Below are 21,226 nucleotides of genomic sequence, written 5' to 3' on the forward strand. Positions count from 1 at the left end.
TATATATATCTGTTTGTATATATATGCATGTATATATATGTATATATACATATATGTGTGTGTGTGTGTGTGTGTGTGTGTGTGTGTATTGTACAGCATAATTACGTTGACCCACCGGTTCTCATCAGATTACCGAAGTTTAGCGACGTTAAGCCTGACTAGTACGAGATGGGTGACAATTTGGGAATTCTAGGCGCTGTATGTGCTTTTCGCTTATCTCGGCATTGTTTCCAGCCGTCATAAACCTCCATATGCGACTGGTATTAAACAATCTCGACCCAGTGGTTGTTGACTGTGTAACTTTTGCTACAAAAATTCCACGCGCAGGCATCCTTACCGTGGATATTCATAGTCTATCAAGACCGAAAGAAGCCTTTTTTATATGTATATATATGTATAACTATGTATGTATAAATTGGTATGTATATATGTATGTATGCATATATGTATATATGTATGCATATATATGTATGTATGTGTGCACGTATGCACGTATATATATGTGCATGTATAAATATATATATATATATATGTGTGTGTGTGTATATATATATGCACTACATTAATAAATTGAAGTCGACTTTTTCCCTGTGAAGAGTTTCAATATTTGAACAACTTGACATTTCCTACACAAATCCGTTGCACTCAATGCACTTGATAAAGCGATGCTGTGAAAATGTGCATTCGATTCATGCAGGTTGAGTCATCTTACGCCACTTTTATCACCATGTTACATTATTAACGGATAATACATTTGTTATGCCTGTATTCGCAGAATAAGGTATTATCATACCGCTTGATTTTTAATATGGAACTCTGATTAGTACTAATTACTTTATAACAGGATAACAGAATCACTTACGGAACACATCAGAAAGTATTCAACATGACATCTTACGTGTATTGGCAGGAACGCACTGATTTTTATAGTAGTTCCATCAAAATAACTTAACCGCTATTGTTTAATATTCCAACACTGCTTTCCGCAGATTTCCTATTTATTACGAAAAGGGAAAATAGTTAATTGCACATCCAAATCAACTCGAATATATTTCTTAGGCCGTTACGTATTTGTTTACGAGTTGCTAGTCGTACTTAGAGTTGTACTTTTTTCATAAAAATATACAAATCTAATAATTATCTAAACCTTGATTTTGGCTTTTAAGTTTATGAGTTCTGCATTTACGACGAATTATTTAGGTTGGGCATGAGCTTTCATAGGTTTACCTACTTTCCCAGGCAACACCGGTACACAGCTAGCTAGTATATTCATAGAGACTAATAAAACTTGCCAGAAATTTAACACAAAAGTTAAACAAACACACAACGTTAATCAATAGGTTTTACAAAAACAGTGCATTTATGTAGAAAAAAACAATGCTTTTTTTTTTTAATGAGAACGATTTCTGATTAAAAGATCTTTATCCGCGTTTTTATTTTTAATATCAAAAATGAATATGCGAACTGATTAAAAACATTCGCTATCTATGAAAGGGAATATATATTACGTCACCAGAGACTGTTACTTTTCATTCTTTTATCCATGGTTGAAAAAAACAATTCGGAATTAAAAAAACAATTCGGAATTAAAAAAACAATTCGGAATTAAAAAAAAAAAAACTTTTGTTTATTTGTTAAATAGCCTATGATGTCGATATCTCCATAGTAACACAAACAGAAAGTTTAGATTATGACGAACTCGATAATATCAAAGCGACGTTAATGGCAGGAAATAGGTAGAATGAAATAAACAATATTATCTTGTGTTCTGATTGCGTGCATTTTTTGCACAACTTTTCAACACTACTGGGACCACGATCTCATAATTTGGCAGAGACTAAAAATATAGCGAAACATAAGTCCTTTTTCTATAGGGGAACTGGAAGTCAAGCTGGTAGCTAGCGGAAATTATGCATTTTAAATGTTCTATTATAAGTTTGGGTGTATTCGTTCATATAGTGTTGCTTTTATTCCTTGGATTAATAAAACTTAGGTTTACATCCTTTCGAACAAGTGGAGAAAAATGATTTCGGCTTTGCATAATATCAAAAATAATAAAAGTGGTCTCGTCATATAATATCATTATAAACTGGTCTTGCCAAAATACTACATAAACGTCCTATTAATAGTACAATGTTGACTAAGTGCAGCTTTAATATTCACTAACACATTTTAGTTATACTTACACAAGACGTATAGGGATGCGAATTAGCAAAATCGTGCGATGAAACGGCAGTCTTTGGGGTTAATTTTTGGTCACTTTTCTCTGATATTTCCGACCTTGACGAAACATAGATCTGAATCATATTGCCAACCAGATTTCTTCGAATTAATTGCAATGAGTGTATAATGACGGGTACATAATATATATGCAAGGGTAATTCAAAAAATAACATATCATTTTTGACTAACACATTTTTAAGACCTACGAAAACAGGCGTTAAACAAACTTTTGCGCGACAGCATTTATTTTTCTACGTGGCCAATAACATTCTCAATGCACTTTTACAGTCGATAGGATTGTAACTGTAAATGGGCGTTCGGAGTGCGCTTTAGCACTCACATTTCTGTTGCAACTCTGAAATCTAGTAACACATCTCCTAACTTGCTGACATCAACTACCTCTGCTTTGTAAAGGTGGAACAGGGACTGATGAATATTTACGATCCATTTTTTTAAAAATTTTTTGTATGGGGCTAATAAATGACGAATCTTTTATTCTGGCGAACGTATCTGACAAGGATTGCTAGTTAGAATCTCACACTGTCAATATCTGCAACATACAGAGAAAATCAGATAATAAATGGGCATATTTACTCATTATAATAATGCAATCTTTAATCCCAGTTAGACAGAAATACAGTAGGTATTACTAATGGAACGTGTTTCGTATATATATATATATATATATATATACTAGCTGTACCCTGCCACGCGTTGCTGTGGCTCAAATTGGCGCAATAGAAAAAGTTCCAAAATGAGAAAAAGCATGTTTCTTATAGGTTTAAATTTCCATTTTGCATGGGTACACAGTTTTTGTTGTTCCATTTTCTTAGCTGATATAGAGATTTTCCGGTTTAGTGACTCTTGAATATGTAACATAAATTGTCCATGTGAAAAGACAGTCAGTGTGTAACTGTAAGGCCCACAATTGTAAAGATTGTTTCCTGTGCTTTGTTGATGGTTATTGCAAATGACAATAAAATTGGAAAGTGCAATTCGCTAAAGTGTAATGATGTATCCGGTGGAATCATAGGTATGCATGGAATGAAGATATATTCATCTGTGAAAGGTCCTGTTAAGATTGCTGTTTCTATGATATTGTTTGTCATTTTTTTTTACTGCAAGCTATGTGCCATTGCAAAGCTTGGATTGGTTTATATTTCACAACATGATAATTAGTACACCAAATTTCAGTTACAATACATGCGGTGGCATCCCTGGCAAATATAACTGTTGGATAATTAACCACTTTATCTGCTTTCACAACAGTGTCGATTGATTTGTATTTGACTACCTCACTTGGAATTTTACATTTAATTATAGCGTTAAGTTCATGGGCATCTTTGTATTGACCTGCAAGAATAGCTCATTCACTCAGTCAAATGGAATTCTTATATTTTGAATATCTGCAAAAACCTTTTAAACTAACTATTCTTTTGATGAAATAAAATTACAGAAATTACAGAAGTTAAAAGTCAAAGAATTTTGCCCTTAACTCTGATCAGCTGGCACTTTTTCGTACCCAATTTCCCACAAGTAATGCAAAAGTTTTTGTGCGGATCGAACAGTCTGCAACTTTACATGCATATTTTGAGTTAAGTTTAATGTCTTCACATGGAACAAAAAAGTAGAGTATTTGAGGCAAGCATTTATTTCATCTGCTGGTGTTGATTGAAGAATAACAGGTAACATTTGTCTGAAATCTCCTGCAAGCAATATTACTGCATTCCCAAATGGTCTGACATTGCTACGCAAATCTTGCAAGGATCGACCAAGAGCCTAAAGTGATTTTTTGCGTACCATTGTGCATTCATCCTAAACAATAAGTTTGCATTTCTGCAATATTTTTCCCCATATTGGATGTTTTGGAGATGTCTAAGATGAGATTTTTGAAAAGTTGAATGTTTTAAAGTAGAATAAATAATTCTTCTACTTGGCAGCAAGGTCGCAGGTATTCCTCATGCAGCAAGGGCTAAGGCTATGTCATTTTGTTACCAAATGGCTGCCAAAATCAATTTAATTAGAAAGGTTTTACCAGTTACTTCTGGTGCTGTTCAAGGTAGCAGTAATTTCCAAATAACTTCTATTCTCACAGTCAGTAAATTAGGTGACTAAAATAGGATTTATCCATGTTTTGACAATGCCTTATTCACTGTAATTAATTTAGGAGACTAAAATAGGATGAGGGATTAGAGATGGACAGATAGAGAGGAAGATATATAGATAGAAAAGAGACAGTGAGAGGAAAATAGAGAAAGAGAAGGAGATAGAGAGATAAAGGGATTGATAGATAAACAGAGAGAGAAGTGGAGTGTTAGAAACAGAGAGGGATGAAACAGAGGAAAGGAGAGAGATAGAGGGAGTTAGAGAGAGAAAGAAGCTGAAAGAGAGATGGAGAGGGTCATATAGAGAGAAAGATAGATTGAGAGAGGGAAAGGGAGAGATGGATAGAGAGAGATATTGAGAGAGGGGGAGAGAAACAGAAGGTGAACTACACTTCACCGTTTTTTTCCTCGTACAGTAGAGAAGAAATCTTTCGAGACTGAGGCAATTTTAATGTTTTGTTATTATCCAGAGTACCTCTTTTTTTGGGGGGGAGGGGGGCTAGATTTTCCTCGCATTAGAAACCGACCGGGTTATCTGTACTTTCACTTAAACAAATTAATAAAAGAAAAACATATTGTAAAATTTGAATTTAACAGGAAAATACTATTTTAAAAAATAGCACGGTAACATAAGTGCATAAGTGCCACTTTGGGTACTCCTTGGGCGTTGAGTTCCATGGTGACCAGCATAATTATTTAATGGTCGCTCCCTTAGCCCCCCTCCTAGTCAAGGCTAATGCATTCGCATGTAACATTTTTTTTTATTTACTGACGTTGGCTTAGTAACTAAACGATTTATTGATTTATTGATTGATCGTAACCCTTAAACGCATGCCGGAAGATTTAAATTGGTTCATTATTGTTGTAATGAAAAAAAAAAGTTTCATTCAACACAAAACCAAAAACACATACTAATGATAAATGATTTATTATTCTATTCATTGAAATTTACTAATTTTTAAATTAAAAATTTAAAAAAAAGTTAATAAAAAAATAGTTGCTTATGTGCGCATAAACAACTTGTTTTTTTTTTTAGATTAGGTCCACCTTATAATCACCCCCCTCCCCAACCTCCTCATATTAAGAACAGCTTCCGGAATAAACACCACTTTTGGAGGGGGGGGCTATTTGCAAAATTTAACTGATATTTGTTGTCAGCATACCCACCCGAAAATACTATTAAAAAAAAAGGAGGGGTTCAGTGCCCGTGGCAGAGAGGTAGATTTATTTATCAATAAAAGTTGCGGAGAAGTAAATTTATTTATCAATAAAAGTCGTCATTTAAAAAAGAAAATTGTGGAGGTGGCCCTAATTGTTTTGTTTTCGCACTATTCAACAATTTGTTCATCTGTGCATGTAAATTAAAAAATATTTGTAAAAGTGAGAAGTTATTAGTAAATGATTTAGTTTTTTTTTAATTAATTTTATTTATTTTTTTTACATTAGATCCACCTCCACAAATGTTAAGAACGGCTTTCAGAATAAACACCCCCAACCTCTCCATGTTAACAACGGATTTCGGAATAAGCACCATTGGGGGGGGGGATATTTAAAAAAAAAGTCGATAAAAGTCGTCATTTAAAAAGAAATTTAAAATCAAATGTTTGCAAAAGTGAGAAATTATTAATAAATAGTAACATTTTTCGGTGCTAATGCAGAGAGTGATCTGCGCTATTTTTTAAATCGTGTTTTTTTTTAATCAATTGCAAGTATTATTTTTTATTTTTTAAAAACAATGTTTACAAAATGTCTACGCACGTTCGTAGACATTTTGTAAACATTGTTTTTAAAAAAATAAAAAAATAATACTTCTATTATGTTTTAAACGACTGTAATAGTTTATTTTGGAAGTATATTTCATAAAGAAAATTGACAACCCACTTTAAAAACAGAAATTAAGAGTTGTATATATTTTATTCGCAGTTTTTTGTTGACTCTTCTGGCGGCCATGTTATAAGCCCTAACGGTATTTTTGGAGATTACCAGAAAAAGTTAAAACAAACTTTTTTATGTAAACAATGCCGTGAAAATAAACTAAACAATTAAAACGCAATGTTTCATGAGTGAAGCCTTAACATAAATAAAATTTAAAAAACATAAGTACATAAATGAATTTAAAGTTTTAAAATATGGGATTATTATTATTTTTTTGTGTGTGTGTGTGTGTGCTAATGCAGAGAGTGATCCGCGCTATTTTTTTTAAATCGTTTTCCACGTTTAAAGTTTTATGATATGTTTTTATTCAATTGTAAGGTTAAAGTACAGAATAGGTACAAAACACCCTCGCTTCCCCATGTTAAAAATGGCTTTTTAAATAATAACATTATTATTTCAGCACGGATCACTCTCTGCATGAGTAAGTTTTTTTGTTTTTTTTTTACTTATCGAGTTAACAGAAAATGAAATCTTTCGTCAATTCGTGACTGTGAAATGAATCGAACCGGAAGTTCAGTTTTATCAACAGAACAGATTCGCAGTAAAAAAATATATTTATTTTATTTAATATTTTAATTTTAATAAATCGCGAGGTAAATTTATTTCAATAACATAAAAACATATCTCTTCTCTAAAGATGGGTTGTCTGAAAATTTCAAATAAATTGGTAACTTAGAAATAGGGTTTTATTTGTTTAGAACGAACCAACTTTACATTTTTATATATATATATATATATATATATATATTGTGCATATTTTATGAATATATTGTGTATATATTATATATGATATATATAATATATTTTATATATATGAACGCATATATTTAAATATATACATATATATACATATTTATATGCATGCATATATATATATTTATATAGTTTTACCTAATATTTTTATTGCAAACTTTGGTTTTGTATAAGCTTCATCGCCTAAAGAGGTCTCTAGTTGCTGGTAACTAGCTGACTGAAACATGCTAATGAGTGTGTAGCAATCTATTACCGCTTATGTAAAAACAAAAAAAAAAGTAATATATATTGTTCAACTTCGGTATTAAGCACACTTGTATTAACTTCGTAACGCTTCATTGGTTACTTACCTCTTAAAACAATATATATCTATATATATATATATATATATATATATATATATATATATATATATATATATACAGACAGACAGACATACCTATACCGGTGTTAATCGTGACACCCTGCACTAATGATTCCCGAAAGGATGCAACCCTTGTGTCTGTAGATATATATATGTGTGTGTGTGTGTTTGTGTGTGTGTGTGTGTGTGTGTGTGTGTGTATGTGTGTGTGTGTGTGTGCATACCAATATATTACGATGCTCGGTATTTAATGTGGATCAACGAATGTTTCAGACTCACGTCTTTTATTGTTCTCGGAATCGATTAAATCGCCTATTTTCCAGTAAAATCGATTTATTGTCTGCTTTAGTTTGGGACCAACTGCGGTACAAAGAGAGGAAGCATCACATGTCTCTCCTTTGTTACTTAGTTCACGATACATTGTAGTCTACATTGCACTATAGAGAACCTACTGTGTATTGCATAACATTATTTAATATAATACCTTTTAAAAAAAGTTTACAAAGCATCATCGTTCAATTGTGCCTTAAACAGAAACATTTATTTCAAAAGCGCCACTGTCATGTCAAAGAACCTATAGTTAATTTCGTATGCCAGGTTTTCTGACCTGAACTGTGATAATAGCTTGATTTACAATTTAAAATGTAAAAGTCAAGCATCATGATTCAGTTGTGCTCTAAACAGAAACATTCATTTAAAACCCGCCCTTGTTATACCAAAGGACCTACTTTATAGTTTGTGATGTTACCTTTGGTCCAAATTGCCTGTTTATTCTTTTATCGGAGTTTTTTCGATTATCGATTATCGATTATCGATACTTATCGACGACATTCTGAGAGATAACTTTTCTAAGAAAACTGCCATATAGATGAAGTACATTTGTGTGGAAGAAAAAAAATCGGCTCTAATTAATTAATTATTACAGGTCTATAGTGAACTAACTCCCACACACGGACATACAAAGTTCGTTATATATATATATATATATATATATATATATATATATATATATATATATATATATATATATATATATATATATATCATCAAGGAATGGATTGATAACAACAAATAATGTGTTTCATCGTTAGTTACAATTGGTTCAAGACTATTCGGACAAATTTAAGCATTATGTCGTTTGAAGATTTTCACAAGAACAGCTTTTCGTCAGACTTACTGAATAAAAACACTTTAACAATAAAACATTAAGGAAACCATTTCCCTTATAAGGAAAAGAAAGCAAGCGAAAATATTTTACCTATATCTCATCCTTGCAAAGTTTTTTTTAAAGGTTTATATATTTACCTATTTTCGTATCTCCACTTAAAAAAATGTTTTCAAACATCTTATCATATAACGTTACCACAAATTACCTATATCCACTTAATACGTTCTACTAATACTATTCATTGATTTCTTAAATTAAAATTCTTTATTTCTTCATTTAATTAATTTTTTTTTTTCTAATCCGGACTAATCAACTAAGTTATATTGTTGCGATTCTATGTTAGTTCCATATCTGGATGTTGCTTTGTTGATTTACAAAAATATCGGCTAACCTATTTATGTGATTTAAAAAACGGTTTTGTTTAAACTTATTCAATAAGGAAAGAAAATTTAACATTACTCTATACTTAGTTCATTCTCATTCTTCATTTAAGATTAAGGATCTCAATTTATTTTTATTTTTTATTTTCTTTCGATCCTTCTTATTAAGATTTGCGATTATTGGATATTTTAAATGTAGAAAGGGAGTTGACTCTGTACGTTCGAAATTTTAAAGGTTTAGTTTAATTATAAATTACCAAAATCCTAATATGTATCCATAACGTTGAAAGGGAGGTAACTAAAGCCGTTCGATATTTTAATGTTTATGCAGGGTTCTAAGTTTGGTAAATTCCTAATATGCACTTATGATTTATTTATTAATAAACAAAACCAATTAAATCTAGGCTAACCTATTCAAAATATAAGTTTGTAATGCATATCTTAACCATGATACTGATTTCATTACCAAAGATTTAACCATAATTTTCTCAGGTTATGTATGGTTTTAATTCAAATAATATAAATTCGGGAATTAAGTTCTTAAATATTTATCTAATAATAATACGTATCTCATTAAATAGTATTCTATAATTAAATATATTTTTGGCTCCATATACGTTTTACTCCAATGAAAGTGGATATTCACCATGGGTTTTTTTTTATCTTATCGCAGAACAATAGTATTATTTAATAAGCTAGGATTTTTCAAGTTTTACTGATCTAAAAACAGTATCAATTAATCCCCATTCTTTAATTACTAATATTTTTTTTATTGTTGTTGAATTCATATTGCTAATCTTTTTTAAGCTATTTCATTGATCTAGAAACGGTATCAACTATTTCACCATCAATATAACTAAATTGTGTTCCCAGTTTTTAAACAATATTGCTAATCTTTGTTAAGCCTTTTTATAGATCTGAATTTCTTATCAAATAATCAATTGTCTTTATTTCCTTAAATGTGTTTCCACTGTAGAATATTAGCTTTCAGATTTGCTTGCTTAATTTGAATTATTCATCACATCCGATTTACACCATTATTAGCTATTTAAAACCATATAAAATTTGGCGGTACACTCAAGAACCTTTTTTTCTCCAAAATCTTTTTTCTTTCAGCTAGGTTTAAGGTGTGATAACAAAAATCTATTCCTATGAAGACATAAAGGATTGATTCTATAATCTGTATAAATTAAAATATCACATTTAAGCGTATTGTACAACCGCGAAACGCCGGGGTGCCAGCTACTTAATTTATATAACAAAGACCGAGACTTTATATCTAAATTTAGGCATGTACTATATTTTAATTAAATCCTAGCTAAATATATCAATAAATAACAAAAAAGAAAATAAACACGCATTTTAGTAGACACCGCCGTATTGCATATTAAAAAAAAATATTATCTCATTTGTGTATATAGTGTGCCTGTTTATGTCTATGTGTTTGTGATTTTGTTATTTTAATGGGAATAAAATGATATTATTTTTCCATTAGTAAGAAATATAAACATTAAAACATTTTCAAGACCCAAAATATCCTTATCTAATTTGCGTAAGTACGTTAAAATATTACTAATAATACAGCTGAATGACCGCGGGAGTTTTTCCTACGGTTTCCACATAAAACTCGATTTATTGTTAAATTCGTCGAATGTGTTGTAACATAATCATATTATATATGTAATATATAATCATATCATATATGTAATATATAATCATATTATATATGTAATATATCATATGACGTCTATAATATTTTAAGTTGGACGTAAATCTCATTAAGCTGATCAAACCAATATTGGAGTTTGATTAGACAATTTTATTGTGCTATTTCACACTATATTACTCAGCAATTAATTTTAAAGAGATACATATTTTGCTTCAACAGATTACTACTCTAAAATTATTTTTATTTATTTAAATAAATAGCTAAAAATCAGTTAAGCAGAATTACTCGTGGTTAGACAATATAAAAAGATTTGGAAAACAAAATAAAACATAATAGAATCAGCTAGACAGTAGAGGTAGATTATATATATATATCAAATTAATAAAATATATATTTAAATATTATGTATGGACAGTTAAAGCATCTATTTCAATACATTATGTAAGTGATAACGAAATCAAATCATAATATGTCATACTGGTTATATAATTTTATTAATATATTTTGTCTATTATATTTACATACACACACAAACACACACACATATATATAAACTTTATAAATTATTAACTAGCTCTACCTACGTATTGAGCACTTTTGAAGTAAATAATTAAAGTTTACGCATAAATCGCATATTAATTTTATGTGAGTAAATTAAGTAGTTATATATATATATGTATATATATATATACATATATATAAAATATATATAAAAGAAAGCAAGTTTCCTTCTAGATTTTTGTAATCAATATCTTTATTCTTGTAATATGATTGGTGGAATCTGTTTCTTCAAATGTAGGGTGTTATTAAGGACAATAAAATATTATTTCATCACTTATTTCAGGAGAAAATTTTACCGGCTCTGAATTGTATTCATAGGGAGAAAATCTTAAAAAAGCGATTTAAATATATCTGTCAATACAAGGTTAATTCAATTTGTTTAAAAAATAAAAATATAATATATAAGAAATAACGGCAGAGTTTATCACAAAACAAATTTGGAAAACACCGATTAGGTATAACTAGTAAATAATAAAATATTATAAATTAGTAAAACTATTTAGTAAATAGATACTAAATATATATTTGAAAACCTTATCAATGTAAAATTTATTTTATTTCTAAATGTGCGTTCATGTCATTCGACCATATATTTTTAATTATAGAAACAATGCTTCAAACAAGTAATGTATTTTATTCTATGTTTAGATGAAGTTGGTTGTACAATATTCGAGACGTTAAAATTATGGATAAATGTCGAAAACGTCATATTTCCCAACGCGAACTTAATGTCAAATGCTAAGTAGTATAAACAGCAACACTAAATATGGAGGAACCAAAATTGACAAAGAAGACATACTATTTTTAAATTAATTTGACGAGAATATTTTACTCGAACTATCATTGGCAAATATAATAGTAACAACATCGCACTTAGTGCACTTAATTTTGTATGTGTATTTAAAAAGCCGTTCAAATATAGACTAAAATATAACACTGTTCGACAATAAATTTGTTTTCTGCGTTTATTTAGCTGGTTTAGTAAGAATCTGATGTGCTGAATCCAAAATTCATGTGTGTGTTTTTTTACGTTTTTGTTCATATATACGCATGTGTTGATCATTTTAGAATAAGTTAGCGTGATTAAAATGCTGATTTTTTTTACATGGGGGGTTCACCATTGATCAAGGCCCGAATGCCACTCAGGGATAAGAGTTATCGCGTGTACAGTAATCAATGAGATAGTATTGTAGTAATCATTAGTATTGGGGGGTTTAATAGAGTGTCTTACATAAGGGGGCGGTTTGTCAGGAGTTTGTTTATGTTGGACTTGAAGACGTCCAAGTTGTAGTCAGATGGGAAACAGGCAAGCGGCAGAGAGTTCCACCGGCGTGCAGTTCTAAGAAAGAAGCTTTGCTCATGGAATCTACGTTTGGATTTAGGCACAGATAGACAGTGGGGAAAATTATTGACAGTAGTTTCAGCCAGACGGGTGTTTCTCGTGAAAGATTGGCAAGGGAGACGAGGGATTGGAGCTCAGACGAGCACCTGCCATGGAAATAACGATAAAAGAAAGACAGGCTCGCAACGTCTCTTCTGTGGGAGAGAGGTTGCAGGGAATATAAAAGGGCATCCCCCACTAAACCACGAAGTCTATATTGTACTCTGTCAAGACAGGATAGGCTGTTTTTAGCAGTTCCTGCCGAGATGTAGCAGCAGTACTCCATCCTTGGACGTACTTGGCTTTTATACAGATAGAGAATTGCATCAGTAGTGAGATATCTTCTTGAGCGGTAGAAGGATTCTACCATTTTCCCAGCGTCCCTGGCAACAGATTTGATGTATGTGTTCCATTTCAGATCAGGAGTAAATGTCAAACCCAGAAGCTTGTCAAAACATGGAGCCTCCCCAAGACGAGAGCCATCCATTTCAGTTGATGCCAGATGGGGATCAGAGCGTTGATGATGTAAAGATAGAAGCTTGGTTTTGGATGCATTAAAAGTGGCCAGCCACCTCTTCCCCCATTATACCACGTTCTCAAGATCAGAGGAGAGAGAATTAGAGATAACTTTTTCATTTACGGCCTTTGATATGTTGCCATACCCTATCGAAGGTCTTCGATATGTCAAGAGCAATTGCTCTGGAAAGGAAACCTTTGTCAAGAGATTTACTAATCCTATGTGATATTACCGTTAGCACATCTGCTGTAGATCTTGCAGAGCGGAAACCATATTGCATTATTTGTTTTGATTGCAAATTATTATTTTAATAACACGAAATATTCAAGTTTGATTATTCTGGTGGATTATGTGGAAAAAGGATCAGGTTGAAGTAATAAAGCCTCGATATATTCCAAAAGTTATTCCTTAGCCTACATGAAGAAATACTGGCCTGTCCAGGAGGAATTGATACATTTCAAAGAAAGGAGCGTCATCTAAGACATTCTAATTGACAGAGATTATTTTCATTGCTGTACATCAAGCTTGCTTTTATCAAGCAGTTCAGTGACTGTTTTCAGAAACCTGAATTGCGGCATGAGTGTCAAGATGCATTACCTATTCTCCCATGTGAACCAGTTTCCTGAGTATCGGTTTCCCGAGTACCTATGTGACAAGCAGGGACACAGATTCCATCAATGCTTGAAAGTGAGGTAGACCAGGAACCAGGGTCACTGGGATGTAGTCATGATGGATGACTACTGTTAAAATCTGAACGGAAGTCTCCCTGCTGCTGAGTATTCCAAGAGTTAAAAGAAACGGAAGTTCAATCCCTGACGTTTGAACAATAGTGAAGCAACATGAAATTCATGTGTACTTACTTTTATCAGTGTCCACCATTCAGTTTACAGCAATCGATGTTTCTATCAGATAATCAATATATGTTGCTGACAAAACATTTTTCTTTTAAAAACTTATTTAAGGTATGTGTTGACGAAATGACCTGATAATGTTATATAACATAATTGATTTTGTTTTTAATCCACTTAGCAATTTAATATGATGGAGAGAAATATAAGCCATTTTCTGATTCAGAAGTGCTTAAATATTTGAATTGAGTTGTGGAAATCTGGACAACATTTTCAATGGTAAAAATTGTTGTCTACTGATAAACAGATTTTATAAAAGCAAAAATCGAAGTTAATTGTGATACTAAATACAACGTCAAGAAAGGCCAAAATTGTTACTGGACTTTATTCCCTTCAATATATGTGAAGTAATGTCATGAAGAAATTGATAATTCCAAAATTATCGTTTAACCAGGCATAAATATTACATGCTTATTACTTATATCAAAGGTTATCAAAGCAATGGAGGTAATTTGTAAAATCAGAAGTTGGAATTCCATCAGCATTACCACTATGACCGCACTTTTAAGAGACAGGTTCATATATTAAGCATAACGTTATATACTGTGGGCCAAGTAGTGAATTTCAACCCTGACGAAAACCTATGTTATCGACAAAACATTGAACGTTCAACCAAGATATTCTAAAATTAAATCAGATAGAAAACCCATAGCCGATATTAGCCTAAGCTATGTGACGAGTTGTTAAGCAATTTAGAAGCTAGTCTGTTCAAAACCAAATAAAATACGACCGAAAATAACCGAGTTGAAGAGGATTATATACACACATATATATATATATATATATATATGTGTGTGTGTGTGTGTGTGTGTGTGTGTGTGTGTGTGTGTGTGTGTGTACGGGGTGACCCATAAGTCACTTTACATTATAAAAATTCAATAACTTTTTTCTAATGATTGTCTGTATTTTTAGATGAGATGTTTTCATTGATTGAGATTGTCGGACTGACTTCTTCATCTTAGTTGTTATCGTCACAACGTTTCGGTCGTTTTGCCCTCCGGCCTTCATCAGGTGTTTTGTATCGAACTGAGGAACCGTTTGTTAGGAGTCTCGAACCCAACCCTTTATCATTATTACGGGGGTACTGTGTTCGGACTGCAGCTAGGCTCTGGGACATAGTTGCTGATTCTCTGTTTTGAATGTTACTTTTTATTGCCTTCGTTCAGGATTGAATTCAGCACCTTTGGGTAACTGTGAACTTTGATACAACGTCTAGGACCACTCGGCCATATGTCACTAGGACAAATTGTATGCAAATAAGCCTCGAAACATCCAAAAACTTAAGGCAAACATTCGCAGGAAATTCTTTCCCTACAACATCCGATGTTAAGAGCTGTCATAAAGAATAGCATAGAACGAGCTATAGTTTGCAAAGCCGAGAAGGGAGGCTACTTAAGAGACATTATCTTTCATAATTAGGTTAGACCAAATTTCCACACTATAAACTGTATAATAAAGAAATAATTAATCAAATACATTCATTTAAGAAAAAGTTATTTGATGTTCAAAATGTAAAGTGACTTATGGGCCACCCTATATATATATATATATATATATATATATATACAGGGTGACCCCAAAAAACAAAAGCTAAATGGAGGCCATCTAGAATATATACTGTAGAACGGAGACAAAATGCCAAAGACCCTAGTCTTTTGATGTGATGGTTTGAATATAATACACTAGTTATGACCAAAGTTTCATTTCATTCAGAGAAAACACGAAGAAACGGGGCCTAATTAGAGTCGCGGCCCGTTTTTTTAGGTCAGCCTATATATATATACATATATATATATATATATATATATATATATATATATATATATATATATATATATATAATATTTTGATTGCAGACATTCCCCTCTGGACCAAAGTACCGTAAGTTTGCCACAACAGATGCCACATACATTCAATACATTTACCCTGATAGTCACAATCTTATGTAGCTTACGACCACCATTTTTGTCATATTCACTCGAGATAATAAAATGCTATATTACATCCGATGAGCAACACCATCAAAATTGCCACATCTATAGAGAAAGAAGTTTCTAATTTTCCCTTTCAATATTTAGTACTCCCACGCTTCCACTTGAAACCGGGTCAAATTCTATGTTTTCTTCCGATAAATTTCTTGCACCGTCATTAACTAATTTTTACATACATACACATAACATACATTTACCCCTGTCTAATTCCGTCAACTGTTATTGGTTGAGCTCTGACCATTCTTATATTCGGGATGAACGCTATCCGAATCCTAAATAAACACTACCTTATCATTCAATTATGGCGTCGCAATGATACTTATTTATTCACTATTTGCGTCAGGTGGCAGAGTGCTTGCTTCACTTACAAGAGGTTCGGGTTTCGAATCCTGAGTTCGGATATGTCTGATTGATGAGCCCAAATGAGAGCGAAACTCCGGTTCGTTAGCTGTCATGGCTCTTGTGGGCTGCAACATTGTTTGGTATATATATATATATATATATATATATATATATATATATATATATATATATAGCCAACAGATGGCATGTCTTGGTATAAACAATTATCAGATGTGTTGTACTAATAGTAAAATGCCAATAATCCTATTCTTATGAAAGTATAGTCTATATAGAACAAAAGTGTTGCATGACAAATATCTTATGGTTTTATCTGCCGCATCGAAAACCTATAATCTGCGTGTAGAAGAAATCTCGCTGCCATTTTGCAATCACATCGCCACAAAAATGCTTAATACTTTTTTATGTGGATGCTGCACTTTAATCTCCATCTATTTTGATAAATGACAAGTTGGTGTCTATATATTCATTAAAACTTTTCTAATATTATGTTATTTCTATTAAACATTTTCTTACATGATGCTAATGCTTATATACTATGTACAGTCTATGTGATGTTAGTAGAAGCTTTTTAATGTTATCAGTCTCTGAAAACGTTTTTAGCATTTGCATAGTCCAGGAAAATTCATAAACTGCTTTCTAATTATAAAACTATTAAATTAGTTAGGGCGTCGTAGTTTAAGACAGGTATACAAAATGGCAACGCCCTCAATAACATCATGTAATAAGGGTGATTTGAAGTAAAAATGTTACATTGAGATGTTAACGTAGAGCTTCAAAGCGTATCAGATCTTTTGCATGTAAAGCGGACATTTTTTATAGAAAGCTGGCTTTAGCTCGAATTGTGGATTTATATAATTTGGAATAATTTGCTTGCGATAACATGTAGAGTGAAACTGACTTTAAAAGGACGAATTAAGCGCAAACGGAAACTTTGATTTTTGACAGTTAAACAAATGATTGATTTTGTTATTATGTAAGTATTGTTATTGTGCTCTCTTTTAATTCTATTAGGATCATATGAAATTTACATAGATCTTTGTTTCTTATAGATATAAGGCATCAGTTACTATTGTGTTTACCACATACACAGCAATTCCCAGAACTCTATTAATATTTAAAACTATAAACTGACTCACTCACAGCCAAGTTGTAATAGGGGATTATTCAGAGAAAAATTGATCAGGAAACAAGATAAGTGTGTAAAATGGAAGAGAGGATATCTATTGATATCCCTAGACAGAGTGGTGCCTAACAATTTTTTCTTACAGTTTCCGGGTGGTCAGCTCAAAGTGGCCGAATACAGAAACCTATATAGGCAGTTCCGCTTATCAGCAAGTGGTGACTAATTAGAAGACCATACATTTATTATTTCTGATCAAAATAAAATATATAACCAGGGACAGGTAAATAGGATTAATCAGATCCAAGAGGTCATTCAGAGTTGCTGAAGATGGTTCAGCGGAAATTGAAATCGGTTTAAGCAGGCAATCAGATGATGTAACGAGCAGATGATTATGAGTGGACAAATAATCGTAGTTTAGTAGATCTTAACTGTAAAATGTTGTTATAATAATAAATAATAAATTCTTTACAATTAAAGTGAAATCCATAAACGTAAACCCCACCGGTTGTTATGATGTTAAGTCTAAAATTCTAACAATTGAGCTATTTCAACATTCTTATAAATATAGCTTAAAAATCACCTTTACAAAATAATTATAACTTTGGTATGACGACATAGATTATCATTTACGGCATATTTAAAAATATGAATTCAAATATAGTCGATAATAAAATAAATGAATGTGTAATCATTATGCATGACGATTGAAATTGAAAGAATATAGATAGATTTCTATGAGTCGTGCCGTTTATAATTGTTTATTTTGGAAAAAAAAACTTACAGCAATTGAATTATAAATGGTTTGCCATACTTATAGATAAATGTGCACTGAACAGATACCTAATACTTAAAGTTAAATTCAAAGTTAGATATATTGAACGCGAAAAAAACAATTGGGACGCTGAAAACGTACACAGTTAAACGATACGTTTTATTATCGCGTTGATTATTTATTTGTAATGCAATTAAAAAAAACATATTTTCAGGGTTATTTATTGATGTTTGTAGTGTAGAAGAAAAGTTATATATGTTTTTTAAGAAAAGTGTATTAAAAATGGAGAATAAAATTTAAAAAATGAAGGCGATGGGTAAATCGCCGTTGTAAAATGCTCTTATGGTTGTCAACGGGTTAAAGTAGATTTATTTGTAAGAAAATTGCATTAAAATAACTTAAACGTAATACCGAAATGAACGATGTAAAAAAATGCAGAATTGTTTATTTGGATAATTTAAACGCAAAAATAAAACAACAATTGGAGTGCTGAAAGCGTACACAGTAAAACCATACGTTTTATTGTCGCGTTGATTATTGGTTTATGTACGCATGCGCGATCGGAAGTTGTAAACCGGATGTGGGATTACAACACCCGTTACAAGGTCATTTGAGTTTTATAATTATATAGCTATATAAACTTTAATAATTTAAAGTAAACCAAAGAAAATTGTTTCTTATAAGATGCTACTTGTTCTCTGATAATATCACTAAAAAAATAGATTTAATCCGCGAGGTTGAGAATGATAAAGAATAACAAAAAGTGAAAAATAAAACTCGCGCATGATTCGAACATGTGATACAGAAAAGAGATTATGCTATGTTTTTCACATTGCTATGCTATGTTTTTCACATTGTGATATTATGCTTCTCTGATTCAATAACTACTTTGTTTATTGATATTATTGGCAAAAAAAAGTTTGCACCAACAGCACAAAATTATTATATATAACTGTCCAAACTAATTTTAACTATTAATAAAACCTGTCCATACATGTACATTATGTTGATAATAATTGTTAATAAATTGTTGACAATTAAACGTTAAAAATAATATTTATAGCGAAACGGTAGCAATTGCTTTTTTGTTGTCTTACAAATGTTCTTTCAAAATTGTTAAATGTTCATAATTAGTGTTGTTTATTTGTTGTAATCTCAAAAATAATCATTATTAGAAAAATGTTACTTTGTATCTTATTTTGTGATTCTATAAATGACACAGAAAAACTAACTGATTTAAAAGTAAGTTGCAGTAGAACAAATTCGTAACCTGTAATTATATTTGATACGTGTTAGGAGTTCACCGTTTAATTGTTCAGCTCTTTAAATGGAGATCAAAACTTCAATTGACCAGGATAGAATTACCAAATGAATATTAGCCAAGTTGCAAATATTGATTTATTCATTATCGATTTGTCGATAAAACGCGAGGTGCAAATTGCCTAATCAAATGTTCTATATAAAAAATAACAATACAATTTGAAAAGGAGAAAGTCGATTAAAGCCTACCTACTAATCAGTTTAAGACTGGCTAGCACCAAACGCATTAACGAAGTCAACACCCCAACTTATCGAAGCACCTTTCGCTACTACGACAATCTAAGTAAGAATTAAATTTTTGTTGCACATTAGAGCACAGCTCGGCTAATACACATAAACGTGACCCCAGAATTCTACACTAGCACGACCTACACTATGAGCATTTGTTTTTAGTTGAAGTCACACTGTAATATGGATAGCTGTCACTTTAAAGACATCAGGATCTGCGATCTAATTAGAAGAACGCCACAATGATTTTTGCTTATAAAACTAAACACTTCTTGCTATCACTATGGTCTGGTTAAATCCTTTGGCGTAGTACTGGACTAAATGATGATATAGTATATACATAATGTACAAAATTTATAGCGAAGCGTGGTTTTAAATCTGGAGATTCGGGAAGAGCGTCGCAACAATGTTTAGAATTAAAATCGGCTGTAGGTCCACTGATCTTTTTTTCTCAATGCTTAAAAGCTATTTTCGAGAAGCTAACTCAATTATATCTGATGAGATTTCAGTTAGAGGATAACCAATACTATGAGAAGAATTGCAGAAATGAATCAAATATTTGTTAACATATTCAACTGTCGTATTGTGCCCCACATATTTATTGATTTGGGAAATAAACTTTTTCATGAAAAATCTGTTTGGGTTCAGATTAATGCACGAAGAAAGAGATGCTTCCTTGTTTTCCTATAAATGATTTACAATTATGGAGTCAGTGCTCATAAAATTTAAGCCAACGATACAGTAGGAATCGTATAGTAACGCCATTTCTGTGAGAAATTGGATGCATGGAACAAATTATATCATTATTTAATAAACTGCGAAGTTGATTTTTTTTATACTGTTAATGTAAAAAAGAAAGATTAAACCTGTGCATTCCAATACATGATAGCAATGCTCCATTATAATGCGTGTCTGGTAGAGAGTAGTGTCAATAATCAGGAATTTTAACCCAACAGATTGATCAACCTCTTTGTCCAGCAACTTTAGCAACATGCGATAAAAATTTTAAAGCATCTACAATTTTAGCATGCGTTAAAATATTGATTTTGCTAATTAATATTATATCGTCTTATATTACTCATCCTTCATGTTTAGTCATTTATTTGTTAATTTATGAAATGATTTACTTGCGTTTTCTCTCTCTCTCTCTCTCTCTCTCTATATATATATATATATATATATAGATATATACTATTTTACTATATATATATATATATATATATATATATATATATATATATATATATATTGTTTTCATGGAAATCCCTCGAGACAAAACATATGAAGTTAAAATACTATCAAGGTAAAACAAAATAGCCAACAATAAGTGTTTTAAGAAATTCTGGTTTATGTCCTTTTTTCTTTAACTTCGTTTAGCTCGTCGATCGTGTAGTTTCGATCAATTTGCGATTTTTAAACTTCATTGTAATATAATTTCTTATTCTCGTAGCTCTTTTTTCCCAAT

At 31.3% G+C, this 21,226-nt stretch overlaps 1 protein-coding gene across 3 annotated transcripts in view; it reads right to left on the minus strand.

Annotated features, from left to right (window-relative positions):
• LOC145287971 (QRFP-like peptide receptor) overlaps nucleotides 1–21,226 on the minus strand; it is a 578,499-nt gene that overhangs the window by 492,172 nt on the left and 65,101 nt on the right. The window lies entirely within an intron of this gene.

Source organism: Euprymna scolopes, chromosome 11, assembly GCF_053919585.1.
Source record: "Euprymna scolopes isolate OS-2025 chromosome 11, ASM5391958v1, whole genome shotgun sequence".
Classification (NCBI taxonomy): Eukaryota; Metazoa; Mollusca; class Cephalopoda; order Sepiida; family Sepiolidae; genus Euprymna; species Euprymna scolopes.